General features: G+C 48.6%; 1 long non-coding RNA gene across 2 annotated transcripts in view; it reads left to right on the forward strand.

Annotated features, from left to right (window-relative positions):
- The first annotated feature begins 6 nt into the window (after nucleotides 1-6).
- The window catches only part of LOC108447686, a 23,848-nt gene continuing 13,429 nt past the window's right edge, over nucleotides 7-10,425 (forward strand). Inside the window, exons 1-2 of one of the 2 annotated variants that reach the window (XR_001863346.1) lie at nucleotides 7-728; nucleotides 4,828-4,925. This is a non-coding gene — a long non-coding RNA (uncharacterized LOC108447686). Of the gene's footprint in view, nucleotides 729-4,827; nucleotides 7,407-10,425 lie in introns of those variants that run through there. The other variant, XR_001863345.1, reaches the window with a different exon arrangement.

Below are 10,425 nucleotides of genomic sequence, written 5' to 3' on the forward strand. Positions count from 1 at the left end.
CCCTACGGTCGCACAGCGTTTGCCCAATGGCTCCTTCCAAACTTCCCTGCTCCTGCTGCCACGGGCTTGATCCTCACTTTGCTCCAGAATAAGGCTGCCCATGCCCAGGGGGAGCTCCAGGTGCTGAAATCAGGGCCAAGGGGAGGTGTTCTTCTGCTGCCACGGCACCAATTGACTTTAAAAGGTCCCTGCTCTGGAGGCTGAGCCATCCAGCTCATTGCTGAACAAGTCCAACTGGAAACTGCTGGAGTGGGATCCAGTGGGCTGGCAGTGCATGGGAGGAACTGGTATTGTAGGTTAGAGAGGCGTTTAGGTTGAAAAGACCTCTAAGATGAAGCTGTTCTTCCTGTTACCAGGGTGAAATGTCACGGTTTCTGTTCCAAGTGTTGGTGGCACTGACACCAGAGCTCTTGCAGATGGAAAAGACTGATCACAGAACTTAAATAAAAGTGAGCTGAAGAGTTACAGCAACTCCTGTCCTGCCTGTGGGACCTGTGGGGGGTGTTTGATGTCTGCCTTGCTCCCAGGGCTGGCTTCTTGCTGAGTTGTCCCCCACATCCCTCATCCCTTGCACTTCACCCCCCAAAATGTACCCACACCCCCCAAAATGTACTCCTGCCTTCTCCCAGGGGTTGCTGCCTGTTCCAGAGGCTCCTCAGGACTGGAATATCCCACTTTTCCTGTTGCATCCCTCCCTGCCTGCAGCACAGGGGACACAGGACTCACAGGTAAGCAGAGGAGCAGGGTTCAGCGACCTCCAAGGCGATTTCTGCTGCACTTTCCTGCCCTGGCTCTGCCCCCAGAGCAATTAGGATGCTCAAGAGATGCCAATCGCCCTTCATTTTGTTTGGGAATCCTCCTCCCAGCCTCCCCCTGCACGTGGGTGGGACAGAATCAGTCACAAACAGCCGGTCCTCGGGGCCAGCAGCTATTCAGGGAAAGAAAAGGGGGGTTCCTCCTCCTCTCCAGCCCACTTCTGATGCCAGTGGCCTGATTTCCTTGTGCAGGCACTCAGCCCTGGTTCCAGAGGCAGGGGGACACTGAACCTGCACTGCGGGGGGAATGGTCCCTGAGTACATCAGAACCTCCTCGGGAGGTTCCCTATCAGACACAATTGATCAATAAACCGTTTATTGATGGAATTTTTAGCATTAACTCTGAGAGCGAAAAAGCCCCAGGATATTTCTTAACAACAAAGCTGCACTGCACAAGGATGGAGCCTCTGCCTCTGGATAAAGGCCTTTTGGAACAATTTAGCCACGGATTTGGGGTAGCAAATGGCAGAGGGACGGGGTGGGGGTTCATGGAGGGAGGGTGAAAGGGTCTGAGTGCAGCCTGCACCAGCAGTGGCCAAAGCTGGTCATTACTGGGAAGGGTTTATTGGGATGTGGGAGAGAAGCTGACACAATTCTGCTGAGGACTCCGGTGTTTCTCTGGGCTGTTTCTCAGAAATATCAAGGAGAGACACAATTCTCCTCAGGGCCAGGATATCCCACAGGATGGTGGGAGCAGAGTGCTGGCAATGCTCCCCTCAGTCTGCACAAAGACCAGTTCATCCTGTATTTCTGGAACCTGGCATCTCCCCCCAGGACTGTGCTTCCTTCCCAGAAAGGGGAAAAGAGTCTGGATTTACCTCCTGCATGGCAGTTTTTAACACATTTGCCCACAGACTGCCACCAATGCCCATCTAAACGTGGTACATCTGAGCTGAAAAGCCACCCAAAGCCCCAGTGTGGCATCAGAAACACCTTGCACAGGTGAAAGGTGCCCACTCCAACAGGGGCGCCGGGAAACACATCCATTCTGGCTCCTTTTTTATTTCCTCATGGCTGTCAGGGTCAGCGCTGAGTTTTGTGGTCCCTTTCTGCAGTGCTAGATGTCTGATCAGTGCCACATTCAGAACAGAAAACTTCCTGCTGGGTCATTTTAGGGTTGTACAGGAATTTATGCATCTATTCATATGTGTAAAACTAAAGTACAGCTCTTGGACTGCACTAAGTATATCAAACCTATCAAAACACTTACACAGGATAAGTAAATTGGTACTTATGTAGTGTAAGGTGAAGAGCTGCTGTTTTACCACCTAATCACCTTCATAAAGATATTTTCCTCCTAGAACTAAAATAGAGGCCCCATGGAGGGTGGAGGATGTTCAGAGTGGGGCGGGGGAGCTGCAGATTCAAAGCCAGCACAGGAAAGGGCTGCACTGAAGATTTCACATCCCAGCTGCAAACAGGGCAGGCTGAGCTCTTTATTTTCTTTTTTTTCCCCTCTACTGTCATGCTCTATTTTCTTCCACTTTATGGCAGATGGGAGGTGAGGTTTTAAAGGCTGCCAAGAATGCATCCAGCCCTGCTCCTCTGGGGGAACAGCACCATAGACGGAATGAACTTTCTCCAAGCTGCCTCCCACCCCCAGCCTCCCCTCCCCCTCATAATCCAGGCTCAAGTGCCATCATTTTCATATCACTACTAATTACATTAATTATTCTCCTCAGCATAAAACTCATTAAGCTGGAATTTACGGTTCATTAAGTCAGAGCCAGGGTTCTTCCTCGGTGCAGTGTTGTGGGGTCAGGATTATTTCTGTCCTGGCTGGGGGCAGGTTCTAATCCGTGTCTGCCTTGGCCACGCTCAGCAGCACCTGCTGAAGTGCGACCAAAGTCGTGTGTGCCACCTCAGGGGTGTCACAGCAGGCAGGGGGGTGCCTCTGAACCCCAGGAGCACTGGAAAGGTCAGCGCTGCTGGTGTGAAATGTGGTTTGTTACAGCTCAGGGGACACCAGGTGTGATGAGCAGAGCGGGAGCAGCCGAGGGAGTGCTTGAGGCAGGGTGATCCAAGGTGCAGCGGGATGTGGGGAAGGGTTGGTAGCTCAGGAGATCCAGCTCCATGTCTGGTGCAGAGCTGCCCTGAGCCTCTGGAAGTCACTCCCAGCACAGGACACAGAGGATTTTCTGCCTGAGCTAAGGCAACGCACTCAGGAGGCTGAAATAGGAGTGAGATGTTCTCCAGAGCGACCTCACACCTACTTCAGGGGTGTCCAACCACTCCCTCCGAGTGCCATGGGCTGGAAAGGCCATCCTGGCCATGCCTTTGGGGTGACAGCAGTGGCAAGTGCCAGTCCACCACGTGCCTTTTGCCAGCTGGAGTGTTTATCCCACCTGCACTCCCTGAAACCCGGAGGTGATGAGCACTTCCACTCTCTGGGTGATGGTGTCACCTCCTCCCCTCGCAGGGACACCTCTCTACTTAACCAGCACCTGCCCTACTCCTCAAGAGCAGCCAGGAGTGATGTTCCACCACTTTTGGAGAGTGAAAACCGAGCTGGGAATGGCAGGGAAGGAGGAACAAGGAGAAGCTGCACATGCCCTGCCTCGGGCTCCTCAGCAGACAGGGTTCCCCAGTCCCAGACTGAGCCCAGGAGCTGGAAGGAATAGGCAGGATCGCTTCCTAATGGACCTGACCGACAGGGAATCCGTGTCCTGAGTGCAGTCCCTCCTTCTCACACTGCACAGGTTCCTACCACGCTCCCTAATTACTGTAATTAAGTAGTCACGCTGAGTGATGTTAGACATGGGGTTCAGAGTCGTTACAGCCCTGCAGGAGATTAAACCAGCCCCATCTCCAGGGTCTGAGCTCTTCTCTGTCGTGGTGATGATGGGTTAGAGCAGGAGACAGAGCTCTGAGCTCTGAGACACGGGGCCATGTCATTTGTCACGGCTCTGGGGTCACAGCATCCTGTCATTGCCTGCGACCTCCACATCCCTGCAGCTCCCAGAGGTGCAGGACTGTCTGGAACAGTAGATTTGAAGCCCTGGGAGGGTGAGCTCCTTGTGACTGGCACAGAGATGATGCCTGCTTGTCTATTTTGCCATCTGTCAAGCACAAGAGTGTAAATGTACAGCTGGATTTGTGCAAGTCCTGCAGAGCAGAGAGAGGCCCATTCTCATTTTATTCACTCAGTAGCCACCATTTTCTCTCTCTTCTGGTCCCCTTTAGGTAGGAATTCTGAGATTAGACAGCAACCAGGTTTGATCATGGAGTTTAAATCCATTTCCTCATGGTTTTACATCAGCCTGATTAGCTGGGAAATGGCCTTTCCTGAGGCACTGGCTGACAGTAGCAGGGGACTACACTGGAGAGAACCTTTTCAATCCCACATCTGCACTCCCTCCCTCCCTCCCTCCCTCCCTCCCCAACCTTTCCTTTCCTCGGGGGCACCCAGTGTTTTGCAGTTCTGTTCTCACAGTACAGGAGACAGGGGCTCAGTTCATACACAATTGGCATCTAATTCATTTCTCTGTGAATGTGAAAATCAATAGTGTTTATAGAACCCACAAAGGCCCTCCCATCGGTCACTGTCCTTGTTAGGCTCCTTTCTGGCTGCCAAAAGATCCTTTCAGGAGGTGATTCTACGAGCTGAAGAAGGAAAATAATGATCCCCACATCTTTAATGAAGCCTGAGAAGTCTCCAGGCTTCCGCTCTTGCCCAGAGCAGAGGGAAGGAGTTTCTTGGTAATTTTATGGGATGGACTGGCTTTTCTCAGAATTTTGCCCGGATAGTCAAATTCTGGTGCTTGGTTTAGCTCCAATTAGGCTCCAAGTGCCTTCTCACACATGCAAGGACATGCATTTCTTCAGCAGATGTTCCATGATTTCAGCTCTACTTGTGCTTGCAGATTTTGTGGGCACAACACTGAAAGCCAAGTTCGGGCTGCCCTAGAGCACCAGAGCTCCACATCTTTTTTTTTTTTATTATTATTATTAATAATAATTTATATTTTTAATCTTTTTCTTCTGTTTCCTGTGCCTCTAATTTTATCTCTAGGAGGTATCCTCAAGCCAGTGTTGGATGTCTGTGTCCTGCCTGTGCTAGGAACAATTCCAGCCCCGTGGTCAGCTGCTCCATCTGGGGATGTTCCAGGGGTTTGTACAGCTGTCGACTGCTCCCCTTTTCCATCTGTTTGTCTCCTCCCTGACTCATCCGTCCATTCCACCATTCCCAGCATGGCAGCACCACCTGGAGCTGTTGGAGAAGGGAGTTTAGCAGAGCAGGGAGCCCAGGCTGAGCTCTCCCATTTGCAACTGCTCTTTTTTTTCCCTTTTTTCCAGTGTTTGCCTTCCAAATCCCACGGAATTGTTACTAATATTCCATCCCTGCTTATTGATGGGAAACCAGCTGGAGTGTGATTGCCTGTTATATCTCAGGGCCTGCTGATAAATGTTGCTGCTGAGCTGGCCATTTCCCAGCTGCCCGGGCCTCAGATCCAGAAAACTTCATTTTTCTTTTCCCTAAAACACCCAAACTGATGGGCAGCGCATTCCTCTGGATTTACACCCATCCCAAGTTGGCTCCGGTTCTGGAAGGGCTTTTAGGCACACACAAAGGGCTCAGCTGCACCTTGCTGGCTGCTCCAGGGCTTTTTCCAAGTATTTTCAGCTCTTCCACAGCTCCATCCCTCTCCTGGAGGGCAGCAGCATCCTGGGTTGGGATGGGCCTGAGGCAAGGAGCCCGAAAATGGCTTCACATGCCCTGAAAAGAGGGAGCTGATCCTCCCCTGAGCTGGTTTAAAGACGTGACTTGGCTTTTCATCACCAGCAGCCTCAGAGCCCCAGGACCATCCACTTTTCCACCTGCTGGTCCTCAGGGAAAAGCAGGGATCAGCAGGAGATGAGAGCAATGCTCCCAGTCAAGCCCAAGGGTAGGAGAAGCCCGCAGGAATCGGGCTCTGCGCCGTTCTCACTCATGGGGAGCAATTTAGAGAGACAGCAAAAAAAAACCTTCAGAGCTCAAATTCATTCTTTTTCTTTGGTTTTTTTTTTTTTCCCTCCTTTTTGGAATTTTTTTCCCCCCAACATGATACAAATACAGTCACAGAGCTCCTCAGAATATTTAGATTTTTTTTGTTTGAGCACCAGATTCCTCTGTTCCCATTCGCTCAGCTAATTACCCTTTTAGCTTGCTTTTGCTCTATTTTCACAGATCTCCTGGTTTATTTATATCCACCTATCTATAATGATTTCAGAGCCATTACTCACAGCAGCACCAGGAAACATTGCATTTCCCAATTTACAATTGCAATTATGATATCCGTCAGAAACAAATGCAGCTGCCTTTAATTTTAAGCAATATTTTGATCATTGTAATTAAAAAAAGAACTTATGGCACTGCACGCATTAGAGAAATTAATGTAATTTCCTGGCTGCCTTAAAAGGCATGCAAATAGTGGTCGCTGGATGAGAGATTTAGGGGGAGAATTAACCCTTTTTGGTTGCTTTTACCACTCTTCAAGGCACGTTGAAAGCCTTAATGATACGGTTTTTAAGACTTAACTTCAGTGTAGAATTTAATATATGAGTTCTTTGTCCTTCAACTTCTTTTTTCTCCTACTTTCTCTTTCTGAAATTGCTAGTTATTAAAGGATTTATGTGCAAACAAGACCATTTTCCTGTCACTGCTCATTTCAGCTCGCCTGTTTCGATGTGTGGGGACAGATGAAATCCAGTTGCTGATATTATAATCATTGCCACAATTGCACATTACAAACTCAGTAACAAACTCTGGCAGATCCTGGGTCTGCATCTCACTGTGCTTTACAACAAGGAGAATTTACAGCCTGAATTTGGATTAATGACACAAAAAAAGCATCTCTGAGGGAAGCAAGGATCCAGATGAACAGACACAGAACATCCTTTTCATGGACATTGAGCCTCATTCAATTAATTTTAATGTGCTGCTTTAGCCATGAAAGGTGGAAGTTTGACTTGTTGTTGTCTGAGCAGCAGGGGATTCATCAGTGCATGGCTTTTCTTGTTGTGTTATTTGCTTGCTCCTTTATCCAGATCCTTTGGCCACTGGATGCCTTTCCCAGCTTGGGGCTTGTTCTGCAGCAGTGAAATGTTAATAACAGGCACATGGGAATTGGCAAATGTGGGCAAACACAGGATTCTCCCAACTTTCTGTCCTTTCTGAGACTCTAAAATAAATTAGGAGGAGAGGTGGCCACAGCTCTTGTAGTGGACAGGATTTAGTTGTTGTTCTTATCACTGTTTGTGCTGTGATTATCCCTGGCTGGTGCTGCACCAGTGGGAAATGTCCCTGTTTTGAAACAATGACAAAAATGTTGGGAAAAGGGACATTCTGTGGGATCAGCAAACACACACACACAGCCTGAGAAAGTGTGGGTGGTCAAGGATCACGTTGGATGAGCTGGGGGAGAGCAAAATGACACCAAACTAAATGATCTCATCATAATCCCCTCTGCTCTGCCTCCTATTTCTGCAATCTGGTAACGGGTCTGATCACAGCTTTCCATCAGGTCCAAGATGATCTTGAGATAATTTGATGTCTGCCAGTAATAGGTAAAGACAAAAAGCCTTTTTTTTTCCCCTTTAAGCACCCAGAGCTACAGAAAAGAGACAACCCTATTGCAAACAGAAAATTTAAGTGCGAGAGAGGAAGGATTGGCTCCTTTTAGGAATTTTCCTTCAGGACGGCACCTCATCAGGGTGATCACATTCTTAATTTCAGCCTGCAAAGATCAATCCAGTTCAAGGAAATCAAGCTGCAGTCAGTTGTCTGCACATCAGTGCTCGGAGCATGGAGCAATAATCAGTCTCTGATCAGAACTGGCTTTGCCATTATCTGCCTGGTGCTGGGCTATGATATATGAAGCAATTTTGGCTGCGACAGTTTCTGTTCTGTGTGCAAGCAGCTCCTGACTGGTAAAAACTATACAGAATTGTTTGGGTTGTTTTTTTTTTCCCTTTGTGCTTTCTTTTTTTCCTTACAAAGGAGCAATATTTTAAACTAAAAGGAGTTTTCAAACCACAGTCACCATCATTCATCTTTACAGTCCCGGGGTAGGAACAATCTCTTCATTAGACACTGAATTTTTCTCCATTACTGCATTATCTGAATGCATTTATTCGGTCATTTATTAGAAGTCACTTGATGGGGTGCAGGGAAGGAGAGGACTAAATTAAAGCAAAAGGGCTGTGTGTGTAAACACGCCTGTATATTCTAAGTGGAGAAGTCTATAAAAATATTCCAACTTAATAACAGCCATAACTCTGGAACTCGCAGTGAAAACACCTCACTTGCTGCAGTGATAAGGAGGGGGTGAAGGGAAAAAAGGGGTTTGGCCCAAGCCCCATCTGCCAGAGGATTTTTATCCAGCTGGGGCTGAGGAAAAGTGATTTCTCTTTGAATGTTGCATCAGCATCCAACTCTGTGCTCAGGGGCAGCCTCGTCTGTCTCAGGCCACGATTGTCTTGTTGGCTGCACTTTGTTTTGGGAGATCTGCAGGCAGCCAGGATTGAAGTGTAGCAGGGTTTGATCATGCCAGGCTTTTGCTTTTAGGATTCCCCAGGCCTGGCCTGTGCTTTGTGTTCCAGGAGCGCCTCAGGGCCAGCTGATCAGAGGCTGGGGGTGGAAATGCAGCTCTCACCGGGATCAGATGCAGATGGAATGGGCACCACCTCATCAGCACTGCAGGGCAAACCCCTCCTGAACCCAAGGCAGCAGAAGGGGCTCACTAATGGAAGAGAATAAACCACAGGAGATCCTGAATGGAAATGTGAGGCACCAACAAATTAATGCTGGGAATTTCAGACTTTATGGACAGGTCTTGCTGTTTTCTTTCTGTTCAGAAGCCGGGTGAGCTCACTGTAGAAACCAGAATGCTCTGAAGATGGAGAACCTTGTTCTCCCACAGCAAAAGCCTCCCTTCTGCTCCCTGCTCATCTCCTCCAAGCCTGGGTTTTCGCTCACACTCCCCCTCCCACCCCTTTTGCTCCTTACATTTCTTCTCTTGGCTCAAGCTCTGTGCCAACAATGCCCATTTCCCCCAAACAGCACGAGCTCCTTCAGGGCAGTGCTGCAGGTTGTTCTCCGAGGAGATCACACCTTTGATGGAGTCAGAACATTGCTTTTCCACCCAACATCGTGCCTGGAGCTTGGCTGAGGAGACCAAAAAGCCTCTCCCCCATTTCTGTGCATGTCACACCATCATTCCCAAGTTAGTTCTCCTAGGATGCTTGTGAGGCTGCTAATTTTAGAAGATCTATCACTGTTTCCGGGTTTATTTTGATTCCCCTTCTCACTTTTATTAAAACAGACAAGTCTTCCCTGCATATTCCAGAAGGCTGCCATGGTTTCTCCAAGGAGATTTATAAAAACTAAACCAAAAAAGGGGACCATTTCCATCCAAATACTCTTAAAAATTTAACAAAACCACACAACAGCTCATAGCTCAACAGGAGCATTTCATCTTTTATGCTTAATTTCCACTGTGAATCTCTCCCTCAGAAGTGTGCTCATGTAGCCAATTGCACAGTGAAAATGCCAGACTGAAAAACAAATGCAGCGCAGGCATTTGGCCTCTCCAAAAGATAGCAGGACATAAAGCAGGATTATGATCCCAGAATGCAATAAAAAGAGATAAAAAAATTCATAAGAGATCAAAGTAATTTCGGAAGCAAATGAAACGCTTACATGGGAATCAGACCTTTTAAATGGGAAGAGAACAAATGGCATCAGCCTGGATTCGTGTCAAGGGGGTCTAAGGGCAGATGTGTCTCAGAAACTTACTTAGGTGTTAGGTGCATCCTCAGAGTGAAATCAGGGCCAGGAGGAGGAGGAAAACTGAGCTGCGGAGGTCACCTGAGGTCCCCATGGAATGAGGAGTGGGCTGTGAGAGGGTGGAGAGCTGGGAAAGGTCAGGTTTGTGGCAACAGCAGGTGTTTGCAGTCACTTGTTTGTAGATGAACAGCCATGAGAAGAGAAGGCCCTTTGCAGCCTAGAACTTGACAGACACCCAGAGCAGGGAGATTCTGAGCTCTTCCTGGCTGGAAATCCTCTGTGCAAACCCCACCCTGATTAGGGAATTACCCAGCAGATAAAGCAACACTTCCCTGCTATCACTCACACCGGAGAGGGGACCCCCAGCCTGGACTGGGAGAAAACACCGGGATTTCGTGGTGTAAATTAAGGAAACAGCTGTTCAAATGACACGGGTGAGCAAAGCCGAGCAGTTGGAGATGAAAATATTATATTATAGCCATCTTTCAGCCTTTCCTTTAGGAACCCCAAGCAGATGGAAGGGTCAGCATTCCCCATTTTAGAGGTGGCAGAGTAATGCACAGAGGGAAAGAAATAGCTCGATCCTGACCCAATAGCAAAGGGGAAGGAGGAACGGGGAGTCTGTGTGGAAAGAGGGAACGACAGCGAAATGAACACCAAGGAGAGAAAGCAGGCAAAAAAGCGAGAAGAAATCCAAGTCTTTGGAGGCAGAAGCTCTGTCTGAGGGGGCGGCTGGTCCAGCAGAAGGGCTGGGGGTGCAGCAGCTCCTCAGCCATTGCTCACTATCTGTGCATAGATAGGGCTGCTCAGCATTGATGGATGCAGGTGCAGGCAGGGGGGGCG

This window comes from Corvus brachyrhynchos, unplaced genomic scaffold, assembly GCF_000691975.1.
Source record: "Corvus brachyrhynchos isolate BGI_N302 unplaced genomic scaffold, ASM69197v1 scaffold46, whole genome shotgun sequence".
Classification (NCBI taxonomy): domain Eukaryota; kingdom Metazoa; phylum Chordata; class Aves; order Passeriformes; family Corvidae; genus Corvus; species Corvus brachyrhynchos.